Here is a 17,371-nt window from a genome sequence, read left to right as displayed (position 1 = left end):
AGCACTGAGCATGTGCGAGATTTGCCAGGCTGAAATCCAGGAAGTCATACAGTCTGGCTTCATGATGCCCACACTTAAGATGGCCCCAGTCAATTTCTATTTTATAAAGTGTCTAAATGCTGTAACAACCTAACAAAACGGACCTTAGTTTACAGACTAACTTTACTAGAATACATTAAGCTTGTGTATTACAGGTGTATTTATATTTAAAAAGTGAAATTGTGGCCGGAACTCCGCTTTAAGCACAGCTTTTATTAAATTTTTTACAATTGTGCAGTCATGCAACACTGTACCCAAATTCAATTTTCATCATTTTATTTACACAAAGAGCTTCCTTTTAGTGGTATTTGCTCACCAATGGGTTTCTTATTTTTTTGCGATATAAATAAAAAAATTGCCAAACTGTTGGAAAAATAAAGATATTTTCTACTTTCTGTTAAAAAAAAAAAATTGCAAAAAAATCTTATTTCTTTCTAAATTTAGGTATGTAAATGTATTCTTCTACATGTCTTTGGTACAAAAAACTCCCCCAAAAAAAACAATACAGGTGGTCCCCAGGTTACAAACGGAGGGAGACAACAGCAAGTGAGAGGAAATCTACCCCTAGGAAGGGAAATTCACTCCTGTAAAGCCTCGTACACACGCAGGTTTTCTCGCACAGAAACAGCAAGAAAACTGCTGGCAGAGTTTTATTGCCGAGTACACCGAGCGTGTGTACGAGGCTTTGAGGTTTCTCGTCGAGAAAACTGCCAAGAATCTCGACGAGAAAAATAGAGAACCTGCTTTCTTTTTTACTCGTCGGGATTCTCGGCAGTGTTTTCCTGCCGAGAAACCCGAAAGTGTGTATACTTACCTGTCGCCATGGAAACCTGTGCATGCTCGAAATTACTTTGACGCATGCGCGGTAGCTTCCAAGGCATAGGTAGGGTGGAGCAAGATGGTGACGACGGCATCGAATGTGACGAATGGCAGTTCTTTTAAATTGTACGTGTGTACACCCGGCCGGCAAGAAAATCTTGCCAGGAATCTTGTCAGGAAAAACAATGGGGCAGATCCACATAGATCTTTAAATGAAGAGCGTCCCCGCGCCAAATGAACTGCGCATGCTCCGTTTCTAAATTTCCCGCCGTGCATTGCGCGAAATGACGTCGCAACAATGTAATTTTTTAAACTTAGACGTGACTTACGTCCATCCCGATTCACGGACGACTTACGCAAAAAAAAGAAAAAATTCAAATTTCGACGCGGGAACGACGGCCATACTTAACATGGCAAATCTAACTATACGCTGCAAAAAAGCAGTTTTAACTATACGCCGGAAAAAGCCGACTAGAAACGACGTAAGAGAATGCAACGGCCGCGCGTACGTTCATGGATCGTCAGAAATAGCTAATTTGCATACCCGACGCGGAAAACGATGCAAACTCCACCCAGCCGACGCCGAAGTATTGCATCTACGATCCGAAGGCGTACTAAAGCCGTACGCCTGTCGGATCAAACCCAGATGCCGTCGTATCTTGGTTTGGGGATTCAAACTAAAGATACGACGTGGGAAATTTGAAAGTACGCCGGCGTACTCTCACTGTGGATCTGGCCCAATGTTTTTTTCCTGACGAGAATCCCGGCCGTGTGTACAGGGCTTAGGAGTAATCATGGGAAAAGGTGTCTCCACTGAAGCTTTATCACCAATCTTTGTTCCCACAACAAACTACAATTTTCAAAATTCAATTGTCATAGGGACAGAAAGTGAGGTGAAATCTTCTGATCAGAGGGACATAGATAGCAAAACAAATGTTACAGGGGTGATGACCCTTCCCTATGCTATCCAAAAAACGTAAAAAAATGTACCTGTTCCTACTTACAAACAAATGCAACTTAAAAGCAAACCTACAGACCCGATCTTGTTTGTAAATGTATATTAATGGGTTTGCTCGAAAGGTTTAGTGTCTACAAACTATGGTATATACTGTATACTGGAAGTTACACATCAATAGACGCTATCCTGTAGTGGCATTGATCAGAGACTTATGCCACGTACAGACGGTCATTTTTTGTGATGAAAAAAAAATACGTTTTAAAAAACGTCATTTAAAATGATCGTGTGTGGGCAAAACGTCGTTTTATGTCTTCAAAAAAATGACCAAAAAAAAATTCGAACATGCTCGAATTTTTTGTGTCGTTTTTCAAAACGTCGTTTTTTGTTTCACAGAAATTGACCGTGTGTAGCAAAAAACGACGTTTAAAACGACGTTTTAAAACCCGCGCATGCCCAGAAGCTAGTTATGAAGTGAGCTTCAATGGAAAAAAGTGGTGAAACGTAACCTCGCTTTGCTAGAGCATTGTGAAAAAACGATGGTGTGTAGGCAACATCGTTTTTGAAAATGATGTTTCAAAAACGTCGTTTTATTTCATGATTTAAAACGTCGTTTTTTTTCATCACAAAAAACGACCGTCTGTACGTGGCATTATAGTGGGACTGTGATAGGATGGTGGGCATGGTGGGCAATCTGGCACTAACAGACACTATCTGGGAGCACCACTAACTGATGCTGACATCAATAGTGACATTAGAACTTTAAATAAAATCAATTTTAAACAATAAGAAAACATGTCATAAATCAAAGACTAATCAACACAAAGGGTACAGTACAGGTGGGAAGGCAGAAAGGCACAGTACAGGGAAGGGGGGGGGGGAGTACAGGACACTGCATGGGACATGGCCATCCTGGGACAGCTTATAAAAAAGTGTGACTGTCCCAGCAAATCCGGGACAGTTGGCAAGATCAATGTAATGCAAAATTATCATGGGGCCCTCACGCACCTGGGGCCCCTGGACAGTGCCCAGGAGTTCCCACGCATTAAGACAGCCATGATCCCCTCCATTGCCACATTTGCCACTTTTTGGGGGAAGGGGGGGCCGGGTACATGGTTTTGATAGGTACCCACTCCATACCTCCCAACTTTTTGTGATGGGAACGAGGGACACCCATCAGCAAAAGTATGCAGGCATAGGACACACTCCTTACCACGCCCCCTTAAAGGAGTATTGTACAAAAAAACAAGATTAGTTAAACCCACAAGTGCTTTTTTTTACCACTACTATTCCTTTATATTGGCTTTTGGACTTTACAAATGTAGCAATTTAGAAATAAGATGAAAGGTTTAGCGCTGGAAAATACTTTTTGATAGATAAAAAGTGCAGTTTATATAAAACTATATAAATCAGACCAAAATGAGGGACAAATAAGGAGGAATGAGGGACAGAGGGACATTGCTCCAAATCAGGGACAATCCCTCAAAATCAGGGACAGTTGGGAGCTATGCCACTCCCATGTCCAGTTATATGTGCCCTAGCGATCTGGCCCCATAGTTTGGCCCCCTCCTTCCCCCAGAGTCTTCTGGAACATGTCACCGGTCCCAGAAGACTACAAGACCATTTACAAAGTGCAGCAGAGCTCACGCATGCGCAGTAGGAACCTGGCTGTGAAGCTGCAAGGCTTGAAGAATTGGCTTGGGTGAGGACACAGCTGCATCCCTGGACAGGTAAGTGTCCTTATATTAAAAATCAGCAGCTACAGTATTTGTAGCTGCTGACTTTTATTTTTTTGGGGGGGGGGGGGCCTGGAGCTCCTCTTTTAACTTCAGCTTTAAGTTACACAGGAGCACTCTACCCCCCCCCCCCCAAGAGTGGACATATGGGCCTTTATTAATATGCAAAGAAAGTGAACATCTTTGTGAAACCAAAATTCTCACCCATAGCATTGCTTCTGCCGTCCCGGTCTCATCAGTATGGGTCACATGACGATGGCCTCAACAGCTGAAAGCAGTAAGTTGCAATAAAAGCTCAGTAGGTTGGCTTATATGGTTTGGCTTATATGGTTTATTTGAAGAAAAAAAAAAAAGTTATCCCGACCTTTCCTGTCTGCAGTAATCATCTTCTGAAGCGTGCCACCTAAAAATAAATCAAAATACGACTGGGCGCAGCTGTGCTCCGACGCTCTTTGTACAATCAGTTACTGTTTCAATCATACGCCAATAAATGTTGCAGACCATTAAATTTAAATAAATTGAATTTGTGCTATCGGATTAAATTCTGAACCCGCTCGCTGCGATATAGATCATTCACCTTATTTTATCCCGGCCCTGCTACTGACATGAAAACTGATTATTTTCTCCTCTTTAATGAACCAGCCACTGATACAAATAACTCACTTTTTAAGAACATGTTTCTCAGCCTCCACCAATAAATTCTAATAATACAAATAAAGCATTATTTGTCCTGGGGGCAAAAAGATATTTTCAAAATGTTGCTGCAGCTAAGTGATTTGCTCCAGCTTCACCATCAGTTTCCATACAGGTGTAACTTATTTCAGATTTTTAAGGCTGGGTTCTCACTATTGTGAATTGGATGCGGATTCCACTCATGCAATTCGCAATAGCAGGAGATTTGAACGTCTCTCTACGGAGCCGGCGTTCTGTCGAGGAGTGCCCAGCAATCGAATAGTGCCCGGGTGGAAGTGCGCATGCGCCGCATGGAGCTGAGTTGACGAACAGCTGTTGTCTCACGTTGCCGAGGCACGTTGATGTAGGTTAGAGGCGGATAGTTACATGAAAGGGGCAGATTTTAAAATGAGCAGTGTGGGGGGGGGGCAGAAGTTTTATTGATGGCCAAACAAGTGTGCAAAAGAAATCTAAAATAGAAAAAGGCGCCCTTTCTCGAAAGGCTGTTGGATACAATAGGGAGCTCTTTGGAGACAGACTGTTCACCACTTTGTCCCTACAATCCCCTCTGTTAGATAATATCTACCTTATTTCATAGTGTCTCCCAGCACCTACGTGACTCCTCGGCTCTCTCCTCTTCCCCTCCCTCTTCCCGGCTGGCATGGGAGTTCTCGACCCCTCCCGCTGTATCTGTCAGACGGGGAGAGGAGAGAGCCGAGGAGTCATGTGAGCGCTGGAAGACAGCTGGGTCGCGTTATGCAAAATGTTATTTAACCACTTGCTTACTGGGCACATAAACCCCCTTCGTGCCCAGGCGAAATTTCAGCTTCCGGCACTGCGTCGTTTTAACTGACAATTGCGCGGTCGTGCGACGTAGCTCCCAAACAAAATTTAAGTTTTTTTTCCCCCACAAATAGAGCTTTATTTTGGTGGTATTTGATCACCTCTGCGGTTTTTATTTTTTGCGCTATAAACAAAAAAAGAGCGACAATTTAAAAAAAATATATATATATTTTTTACTTGTTGCTATAATAAATATCCCATTTTTTTTAAAACAATTTTTTTTCTCAGTTAAGGCCGATACGTATTTTTCGACGTATTTTTGTAAAAAAATAAAATATATATCGCAATAAGCGACTGGTTTGCGCAAAAGTTATAGCGCCTACAAAATGGGGGATAGATTTATGTTTTTTTTTTTTTTACTTGTAATGGCGGCGATTTGCGATTTTTTTTGTCAGGGCTGCGATATTGCGGCGGACGTATCGGACACTTTTGACACAATTTTGGGACCATTCACATTTATACAGCGATTTACTGTATAAATGTGACTGGCAGTGAAGGGGTTAACACTAGGGGGTGAGGAAGGGGTTAAATGTATTCCCTCATTGTGTTCTTACTGTGTGGGGGGAGGTGACCGATGCTGTGTCCCTATGTAAAGGGACACAGATCTGTCTCCTCTCTCCCTCACAGCACGTGGAGCTCTGTGTTTACAGACAGAGCTCCACGTCCTGCTGTGTTACCGACGATCGCGAGTGTCTGGCGGACATCGCGGCCACCAGGCACTTGAGAGACGCGCTGTGGACGTCTTTCGACCATAGCTCGGATCTCAAGTGGTTAATTAAAAAAACATTTTTTTATCATACTGTCACCCCTCAGTGTCACTGATTACCACCACACCAGTTATATGATGATACTGTACCACACTGGTGACAGTATGTAAAAAAAAAAAATAATAATAATTGTGATTTTTTTTTTAAATTTTCTTATTTTCCAAAAAATTACAACTTCAAAAAACTCACCAATTGTGTGAACAAAATGATAAAAATTTCATTTGGGTGCAATGTTGCATGACTGTGCAATTGTCATTCAAAATGTGACATTGCTGAAATTGGCCTTGGCAGGAAGGGGGTAAAAGTGCATGGTATTGAAGTGGTTAAGTAATGACAAATACAGATAATATTAGAAAATATAACAAGAATACTTAACGAAAGATGCTGTTTCTGCCATGGGTCCTTCCCATTATATGCATACCTCCCAACTTGTTTAGATAGCAACAAGGGACACCTATTAGCAAAGGAGTAAAGGAGACTCTGGGCTAGATTCAGAAAGAATTTATGCCGGCGTATCTATTGATACGCCGCGTACATTCAAATCTGCGCTGGCGTATCTTCTTTCTGTATTCAGAAAGCAAGATACGCCAAAATTAGGCTAAGATCCGACTGGCGTAAGTCTCTTACGCCGTCGTATCTTAGGGTGCATATTTACTCTGGCCGCTAGGTGGCGCTGTTGTCGATTTCAGCATAGAATATGCAAATGAGCTGGATACGCCGATTCAGAAACGTACGTGTGCCCGGCGGATTATTTTAAGTCGTTTGCGTAAGTCATTCGCGAATAGGGCTTTGCTTAAATTACGTTCACGTCGAAAGCATTGACTATTTGCGACGTGATTAGGAGCATTCGCACTGGGATACGTTCACGGCCGGCGCATGCGCCGTTCGTGAGAAACGTCATTTACGTGGGGTCATGTTTTATTTACATAAAACACGCCCACCTCTTGACAATTTGAATTCGGCACGCTTACGTCGGCAGATTTACGCTACGCCGCCGCAACTTACGGAGCAAGTGCTTTGTGAATACTGCACTTGCCCGTCTAGGTTGCGGAGGCGTAGCGTAAATAGGATATGCTACGCCTGCACAAACTTGCGTCCCCCTACGTGAATCTAGCCCTCTGTATAGGAAAACTGATTGGTTAAACCCACAAGTGCTTTTTTTTACCACTACTTCTATATACACTCACGACCACTTTATTAGGTTCACCTTTCTTTTACTTGGTATTTTGTAACACAAATTGCTAATCAGCCAATCACATGGCAGCAACTCAATGCATTTAGGCATCTTGACGTGGTAAAGAGGACTTTCTGAAGTTTAAACCGAGCATCAGAATGGGGAAGAAAGGGGCACTTACAGAATGCAATAAATGTGTTCATACAATATGAAAAAAGTATCTCTGGTTTTTTTTGCCATCTATGTCCCACTGCCACTGGCAAGATTTCCCTTCACTTCCTGTCCCATAGCCAAAACAGGAAGTGAGAGGAAATCCCTCCAAAGTAAGAAGAGTCCCTAGATGTCCAGAACTAGTGTCCCCTATAGAAGATTTCCCCACTATTCCTGTTTAGGGAGCAACCCAAAATTGTGATTCTGTTCAGTGATAACCCCATAGAGGACAAATCTCGGAATGTCTGTCCATTGGCTTCTAATCCATCCACGTTATCTCAGGCCCCGTACACACGACAGAGAAACTCGACGTGCTTGGCACGTCGAGTTCCTCGTCTCGTTTTGGGATGAAGCCGCCGAAGAGCTCGGCGGGCCGCCTTCTCCTATAGAACAACGCGGCCAACGAGAAAATAGAGAACATGTTCTCTATTTTCTCGTCGAGCTCCTCGGCGGCTCCATCGAGCCAAAACTGTACAGACGACAGAGATTCTCGGCAGAATCCGGGTTTTGACCGAGTTTCTCGGCGAATTCTGCCGAGAATCTCTGTCGTGTGTACGAGGCCTCACAGTATTACTTTCAAAACTTTTTCTCCTCCGACAAAGACAGAATCAGGTCTTTGATGTACTCGGCATCAGTACTAATTAAGACTAATCCAGAGGATAAAGATTTTATCAGAATGCAGATTTTCATTTCCAGTTGAAATTAATTCTCACTTTGGTCTGTGTGCCGGTTTTCCTTCTCATTTGTTTTCCCTTCATGTCTTATCATTGTGCTGTATATTCATCAACACACAGCAATCATCCCAGATGGGGAAAGAACATCATTTCATGGGAAATATTGCACTCTTTGGCCCAGATTCAAGAAGCAATTGCGCCCGTGTAACCATAAGTTACACGGCGCAATTGCTTACTTGCTCCGGTGTAACGAGTGCTCCTGATTCAGGAACCTCGTTTCACCGACTGCAGCCTAAAATCTGCGCGGCATAAGGCTCTTATGCCTCGCAGATTTTAGGCTGCATTCTTGCGTGTGCCGCTAGGGGGCGCTCCCATTGTGATCAGCGTGTAGTATGCAAATTGCATACTACCAACTGATTCACAAACTTGCGCGGGCCCTGCGCAAGCCAGGTACGGAGTTTCCGTACGGCAACTTTAGCGCAAGGCTGCCCTTTCTAATAGCAGGGGCAGCCAATGCTAAAGTATAGCCGCCGCTCCCGCGCCGTGAAATTTGAATTTCATGGCGTTTGCGTAAGTGATTCGTGAATGGCGCTGGACGCCATTCACGTTCACTTTGAAGCAAATGACGTCCTTGCGACGTCATTTGCCGCAATGCACGTCGGGAAAGTTTCCCGACGGAGCATGCGCTGTACGCTCGGCGCGGGAGCGCGCCTAATTTAAATGATTCCCACCCCTGGCGGGATCATTTACATTGCGCGCGCTTACGCCGGGCAATTTTGCCGGCGCGCCCTCGCAATTCACGGAGCTACTGCTCTGTGAATCGAGGGCAGCGCAAAATATTTGCGTGGGCGCAGGGCAAAATCGTGTGCCCCTGTGCCCGCGCAAATATAGCGCAATTCTACCTGAATCTGGGCCTTTCTTTTGTTTTTCCTTTCTTCACTCCCTTCCTTCCTTCCTTTCTTTCTTGCCTCGTCATCTTTCTTTCTTTCTTTCTTTCTTTCTTTCTTTCTTTCTTTCTTTCATCCTTCTCCCCTCCTTTCCTTCTTTCTTTCTTTCTTTCATTCTTTCTTTCTTTCACCATCTTTCTTTCCTTCTTCCCACTCTCTCTCTCTCTCGCTTTCTTTCTTTTCTTCGTGTGTTCTTTTGCCCCTCTCTTGCTTTCTGTTTTCCCTTCATGTTTTGTCATTGTGCTGGATATTCATCAATACACAGAAATGAGAATGTAATTTCATGGGAAATATTGCACTCATTCGTCCTTCTTTACTTCCCTCCTTCCATCTTTTCTATGTTTCTTCCCTCCTTTTCCTTCCTATTCCTCACCCTATTTTCCATTCTTTCCTTTCTTTTGTCCTTCCTTTCTTCCCTCCCTCTCTTTCTCTCTCTCTCTCTCTCTCTTTATTCCCTCACCCCTTCTTTCTTTATTTCGTCCCTTCTTTCTTTCCTTTGTCCTTTCTTTCACTCTTTCTTTCCTCCCTTTCGTCCCTCCCTCCCTCTTTGCTTTCTTTCTTTCTTTCTTTCTTTCTTTCTTTCTTTCTTTCTTTCTTTCTTTCTTTCTTTCTTCCTTCTCTCCCTCCTCTCACTCCTTTCTCCCCTTCGTTCTTTCTTTCTTTCTACTCTCACTCCTTTTTCCCCATCTTCTTTCTTTCTTTTCTTTCTTCCTACTCTCCCTCCTTTCTTTCACCCTTTCCTTCGTCCCTTTTTTCATCCTTTCTATCTTCCCTCCCTCCTATTTCTTTCTCTCTCTTGCTTTCTTTTTTTTTGTCATTTCTTTCATCCCTCCCTCTCTTTCTCTCTGTATTTCTTTCCTCACTCTCTCTCTTTCTTCCCTCACCCCTCTTTCTTTTGTTCCTTCTTTCTTTCCTTTGTGCTTTCTTTCATTCTTTCCTTCCTCCCTTTCGTCACTCCCTCCCTCTTCTTTCTCTTCCCTCCTTTCTTTCTTTCATTCATTCATCCTTTCTTTCTACTCTCCCTCCTTTCTTCCCTTCTTCTTTCTTTCTTTTCTTTCATCCTTTCTTTCTACTCTCCCTCCTTTCTTTCACCCTTTCCTTTGTCCTTTCTTTCATCCTTTCTTTCTTCCCTCCCTCCTATATCTTTCTTTCTTACCACTCTCTCTTGCTTTCTTTTTTTCCTTTGTCATTTCTTTCATCCCTCCCTCCCTCTCTTTCTTTCTGTTTTCCCTTCATGTCTCATCATTGTGCTTTACTACCCTCCTTCCATCCATCATCTTTTCTATGTTCCTTTCCTCTTTTCCCTTCCTTCTCCTTAATCTATTTTCCCTTCCTTCCATCCTTCTTTCTTTTGTCATTCTTCCCTTCCTCCCTCCCTCCTTTCTTTCTTTCCGCAAACCAACAACTCCAAAAAAACTATCGCCCAGATTCTCGTATATGGGCGTAAAACTGTGCCGGCGTAACGTATCTGATTTACGTTACGCCGCCGCAAGTTTTACAGGCAAGTGCTTTATTCACAAAGAACTTGCCTGTAAAGTTGCGGCGGCGTATTGTAAATCACCCGGCGTAAGCCCGCCTAATTAAAATTAGCCGGGTAGGGGGCGTGGAGCTTTTAAATTAAGCGTGTTCCCGCGCCGAACGTACTGCGCATGCGCCGTCCGGAAAATATCCCAGGGTGCATTGCTCCAAATGACGTCGCAAGGACGTCATTGGTTTCGAAGTGAACGTAAATGGCGTCCAGGCCCATTCACGGAAGACTTACGCAAACAACGTAAATTTTAACATTTCGACGCGGGAACGATGGCCATACTTAACATTGGTTGCCCCTCATATAGCATGGGCAACTTACGCCGCACAAAACTAACGTAAACATCGTAACTTCACTGCGTCGACCGCGCGTACGTTCGGAAATTCGCGTATTTAGCTAATTTGCATACTCGACGGGGAAAACGACGGAGGCGACACCTAGCGGCAAAAAAAAAAATTGCATTTAAGATCCGACAGCGTAAGAGCCTTACGCCTGTCGGATCTAATGGATATCTATGCGTAACTGATTCTAAGAATCAGTCGCATAGATATGACGGCCCAGATTAGGACTTACGACGGCGTACATTGCGTTGCGCCGTCGTAAGCCCTTTGAGAATCTGGGCCTATTTATTTGCACCTGGTTCCAGCCCTCTCCCTTCTCCCACAATTAGGTTTTTTTCTTGTTAAACATTTTCACCTTATTTTGTGCTGCACAGCGCAGAACTTCCTCTTTTCTTGCCCAGGCATGAATGACATTGCACTCCTGTTGCCTCACAATACATGTGTGCCCTCCAGATTCTATTCGGGACCTTCAGGCCCCAGCAGAGACCTTTGGCACATCCACCTATGAGTAGGGCTTTCCCCATTCATTCATGAAGATGCCACAGTCATGGAGGCTCCATATCTTATGTTGTGCATGTGCAGGAACAGCGCATGTGCAGATATGCTAAACGCCTGTGCCAGCTCCCAAAGGCTAGGCCGAGCCCTTTGGCACATGTTTGCAGATGCTGGTGAGGTAGGAATGATGCCAGATTTATGGGAACTGAAGCTAAAGTTTCATTTGCTAGTATTTTGCATTCCATGGTTCCTCCTCTTCTCCCTCATCACCATGCTAATGGGATTTTTAAATAAAACCTTTCCATTTTCATTAGCCCTAATTTCAGACTCACTGACACCATTACTGGGTCTCTATACTTCTCTATGGGTGCTGTATATAGCTTCCTGAAAACATCACAGCATCGGCCCTCAGTACTTCTCTCAAAAGTCTTCAGCCCTGATGCAAGCAGTTAGCTGGTCCCTGGGAAGATTTATGCAAATAATAAAATGTATGGGTCGATCTGGAAGAGTGGGCATTCCTGAGAAGACTGCATTTGCATGCAAACCACCTTAGGTAACACCCACATATGATGCTGAGCCTCCATGAGTGAAAGAACTGAAATCCAATGAATGAAAGAGAGGGTCCATGGACAGTACAGCTGGAGAAGAAAGGGCTAGGTGAGGCTGGACTTCCTTCAGCCCGGAAATGTGGTGAGCTCTGCTTTGCTGCAGCTTCTAATGCACACTATGAAAAGCTCACAGTGTGCAGTGAAATCAGAGCAAGGCCCCTTTCACACTTATATGACTTGTCCCACGATTTGGGGCTGCAAAGTCGCATGACAAGTCATTCTCCATGATTTTCAATCCTTTCCAGACCCTTATCCGAGCACGCAGCCCGACCGGTTAGGAAAGGAGGTGGGGACGAGCAAGTGCCCCCCCTCCTGAACCGTACCAGGCTGCATGACCTCAACATGGGCGAGTGGGTGCTTTGGGGCAGGGGGGCCCTGCGCCTCCCCGCCCCAAAGCACCTTGTCTCCATATTGATGAAGACAAGGGCCTCTTCCCGAAAACCCTGGCCATTGATTTTCGGGGTCTGCGGGCAGGGGGCTTATCATAATATGGAAGCCCCCTTTAACAAGGGGACCCACAGATCCCAGCCACCCACCCTATGTTAATGAGTATGGGGTACATCCTGCTCCTACCCATTCACCTGAGAAAAAGTGTCAAAAATAAAACACAGCACACAGGATGTTAAAATAATTTATTAGGCAGCTGCAGGGGTCTCCTCCGACTTCTTCTCCCCTCTTCGGCCCTTCTGTGTCCTCCACTGACGTTCTTCTCCCTCTGTTCGCTGTCTTCTGCCATGTCTCCTCCGCTATCTTCTGCTCTTTTGCCTGCTTTGCTCGCTCTTGCCCAGTCTTCTTCGTTGTCTTCTTCCCTCTGTTCTTCTTCCGATGTTAACTTGATGCTCTCTCCCGCTCTAATGCTGTGTGCGCAGTGTGCAACGACTTATATTGGCATTGGCGCAGGGGGTCACTGGATGATGTCATCCGGTGACCCCGCCCCCTATGATGTCATCGCGTGGGGGCTCCCCTTAAAATCCATACCAAACCGAAGGGCCTGGTATGGTCCTGGAGGGGGAACCCATGCCATTTTTTTTTCTTCTAAATTGCCATGGAGTTCCCCCTAATGATTCATATCAAACAAACAGTGCCTGTTATCTCGGGGATCAAAGTCGGATCCCTGGTCATTGAAGTCAGACTTTAAGTCGCAGGGCAAAGTCGGATCCACAGTCGTATGACTGTTTTGTTATAATCGCGGCCGCCAAATTGCGTGACTTTGAGATCGCACAAGTATGAAAGGAGCCTAAACCATTTTAGTAGAGGAGAGGGGCCTGTGCAAGACTGAAGGCAAAGCTGGTGTTGAGGTTTAAGTGATAAATAAATAGGGCCAGGTCCACGCAGATAGGCGTAAAATTAAGCGGGCGTAGCGTATCGTAGTTACGCTACGCCACCGCAACTTTGAGAGGCAAGTGCTGTATTCACAAAGCACTTGCGTCTAAAGTTACAGGCGGAGTAGCGTAAATGTTCCGGCTTAAGCGCGCCTAAATCAAATGAGGAACAGGGGGGCGTGTTTTATGTAAACTAAGCATGACCCCATGTAAATTACGCTTTTTTCGAACGGCGCATGCGCGCGCATGCTCAGTATCACGTCAAATTTTCAAATTAAATTATGCCCGTTCAATGCCTAGACGACATGAATGTAATTTTCACAAAGCCCTATTCGCGAACGTTTTACGCAAACAACGTAAACAACGGAAAATTTGACGCTGGCCCGACGTCCATACTTAACATTGCGTATGCCTCATAGAGCAGGGGTAACTATACGCCGGAAAAAGCCTTACGCAAACAACGTAAAAAAATGCGCCGGGCGAACATACGTTCTGAGAATCGGCGTATCTAGCTAATTTGCATACTCTACGTGGAAATCAACGGAAGCGCCACCTAGCGGCCAGCGTAAATATACACTTGATCCGACGGCGTACTAAGATGTGCGTCAGTCGGATCTAGCCCACATTCAGGCGTATCTTGTTTTGTGAATGCAAAACAAAGATACGGCAGCGAATCGTAGAACTTACGCGGCGTATCTATAGATACGCCGCCGTAAGTTCTTCGTAGATCTGGGCCATAGATTTTTATATTTTTCTACAGAAAGGTTACCATTTTATAGAAGCACCAGTCCCCACGTGTGCTTGGATGTTTTATAAATTTGATTTCACTGGCAACATGTCTTAATCCTATAATGTCCTGTAATCCGCAGACGGCTTCCAATTACAGAGTGATATTGATGTAAAATAATTGTTGGAGAAGTGAGCAGCCCATTAGACAATTCATTAAAACACGGAGCTCCGGGACATGAAATGTTAGATTAAAATAGCGGCGTAGTAAACACTCGATGACACGACAAATACACCACCGCTGATTTATACACTGCTATGGAACATTCAAGAAATAACATTTGCTATTATTACAATCCAATTATATTTTATATGTCCGTTATTCCAATGATTCTAATGGAGAATGTAGAACTAAAGGCAAAACTTTATTGTTTTATTTTTTTTATTCTAGATGGAGCAAGGAGGGATTAGGTCAGATCATTTTAGTTGTCTTTGTCCCCATTAGGGAGATTCACCCTCACTATTTGTCATGCTCGCCTTCATAGGCGTGTGCACAGGGTGTGTCAGGTGTGCCTGGGCACACCCTAATCACCCTGTGTGGCGCATATTTCCCCTGTTTAAACCCTTGATATTTCAGCAAAGACCCATAACAGGGCTCCTAAAAGATAAAAAACAAATATATATATATATATATATATATATATATATATATATATATAAAAAAAACAATGGAAAAAAATATTAAAAAATAAAATAAATAAAAATAAAAACTACTGACACCATCCACTGCCCTAGTGACACTGTCCACTGCTCTACTGACACCATCCACTGCCCTAGTGACACTGACCACTGCTCTACTGACACCATCCACTGCCCTAGTGACACTGTCCACTGCTCTACTGACACCATCCACTGCCCTAGTGACACTGTCCACTGCTCTACTGACACCATCCACTGCCCTAGTGACACTGTCCACTGCTCTACTGACACCATCCACTGCCCTAGTGACACTGTCCACTGCTCTACTGACACCATCCCCTGCCCTAGTGACACTGTCCACTGCTCTACTGACACCATCCACTGCCCTAGTGACACTGGGCTAGATTCAGATAGGTTAGCAGATCTTTAGATCCGCGTAACCTATCTGATTTACGATCCGCCGGCGCAAGTTTTTGAGGTAAGTGCTGTATTCAGAAAGCACTTTCCTCTAAAGTTGCGGCGGCGTACCGTAAATCCCCCAGCGGAATTCAAATTCCGCGGCTAGGGGGCGTGTAGACTTTACAGTAAATCAGGCGCGTCCCCGCGCCGAACGAACTGCGCATGCGCCGTCCGCTAAATTTCCGAGCGTGCATTGCTCCAAATGACATCACTAGCACGTCATTGGTTTCGTCGTGAACGTAAATTACGTCCATCCGTATTCGCGACCGACTTACGCAAACGACGTAAAAAATTCAAAATTCCACCCCAATTGACGGCCATACTTAACATAGGATACGCCGCATATAGCAGGGGTAACTATACGCCGGAAAAAGCCGAACGCAAACGACGTAAAAAAAAATGCCGGGCGGTCGTTAGTTTCTGAATCGGCGTAACTCCTCATTTGCATATTTGGCGCGTATACAAACGGAAGCGCCACCTAGCGGCCAGCGTGAGATTGCAGCCTAAGATCCGACGGTATAAGTCACTTACACCTGGTGGATCTTAGCGAGATCTATGCGTAACTGATTCTATGAATCAGTCGCATAGATACGACGGACGGAACTCAGAGATACGATGGCGTATCAGGAGATACGCCGTCGTATTTCTATCTGAATCTGGCCCACTGTCTACTGCTCTACTGACACCATCCACTGCCCTAGTGACACTGTCCACTGCTCTACTGACACGGTCAGTATATATACACATGCATGTGTTTGAGCTTTGAGGTAGGCTGTGCACACCTATGAAAGTGTTGGCAGGTTCATATCACATTCTGTGCACTTTTCCATCACCATATTTAAAACGCACTGCCCTTGCAGCAAGCACCAGTGCAATGCTAAAGACCCCCCAAATGCAGGTCACAAATGCAGGGCATTTGCCTGCCCTGTATTGCCTGGGCTGGTACCATAGGTGTGCGCCAGCGCTGTATACTGGCCTAGGCCAACAAGGCCCAGGCCTAGGGCAGCACTTTGCAGGGGGGCAGCACGGAAAGCGTCCCCGCCGGCTTGCGCTACACTGTTAGTTCAGCTCATTCAAATGAATAGGCGGAAAACGCAATGCACTCAAATCATATAGGAATTGAAAGTGAATCCCAAATTTTGTGTTGTCACCAGAAAAGTAAACGAGGGAAAATCTTCCAATGCTGTCACTAGATCTGGTCAACCATGGAGTCTCCTCATTTGGAGGGATTTTCTTCCACTTCCTGTTTTGGCTATGAAAGGAAATCTCCCCAATGGCACACAAATGGGAACAAATAAATTACAGTGGTTATAACCAGAGGTTGTAACCCTAAAAAAAAGACGACGTGAAAATAACGCGCATGCTCAGAAGCAAGTTATGAGACGGGAGTGCTCATTCTGGTAAAACTAGCGTTCGTAATGGAGATAGCACATTCATCACGCTGTAACAGACTGAAAAGCGCAAGTCGTCTCTCACCAAACTTTTATTAACACGAAATCAGCAAAAGCAGCCCCAAGGGTGGCGCCATCCGAATTGAACTTCCCCTTTATAGTGCCGTCGTACGTGTTGTACGTCACTGCGCTTTGCTAGAGCATTTTTTTGTCACGATCGTGTGCAGGCAAGGCCGGCTTAACAATAATCGGGTTGAAAAAAACGTTGTTTTTTTCTAGACCATTGAAAATGGTCGTGTGTACGCGGCATAACAGGTTTTCTTCTAAGATTGGCTCCATCCATCTTTCCATCAACTCTGACCAGCTTCCCTGTCCCTGTTGAAGAAAAGTATCCCCACAATATGATGCTGTCACCACCATGTTTCACGGTGGGGATGGTTTGTTCAGGGTTATGTGCAATGTTAGTTTTAAACCACACACAGCAATTTGCTTTGAGGCCAAAAAGTTCAATTTTGATCTCATCTGACCAGAGCACCTTCTTCCACGTGTTTGCTGTGTCCCTCACAAGACTTCTCGCAAACTGCAAATGGTACTTCTTATGGCTTGCTTTCAGTGGCGGTGCGTCCTTAAAGGGCGCCGCCCGCTCTCTCCTGTCACCAATCTCTCGCCATAGATAGATTCATGCATTGCATGAATCTATCTATGGTTGCCGCTGCCACCTCCTATTCATGTGCCCGACCCCTTTTCGGGTGCCGGGCACCTGAATTACAGCAGCGCGTGGTATTTTTTGGAAGCACCTGATTAGAGCCGCAGGCTCTAATAGGCGTCTAAAAAGGTGAACAGCGGGCGCCATGCCGGGTGCTCACTTTTCACTCAGCGTTGTGTTAGAAAAGCAAAAGAATCGCTTTCCTAACACTGAACCGCCTCTCAGCCAATCAGGTGCTCGGGTCTGTTACCTGTCACCTG

This window comes from Rana temporaria, chromosome 4 (assembly GCF_905171775.1).
Source record: "Rana temporaria chromosome 4, aRanTem1.1, whole genome shotgun sequence".
NCBI classification, from domain to species: Eukaryota; Metazoa; Chordata; class Amphibia; order Anura; family Ranidae; genus Rana; species Rana temporaria.
Note: the sequence above shows the minus strand (reverse complement) of the source record.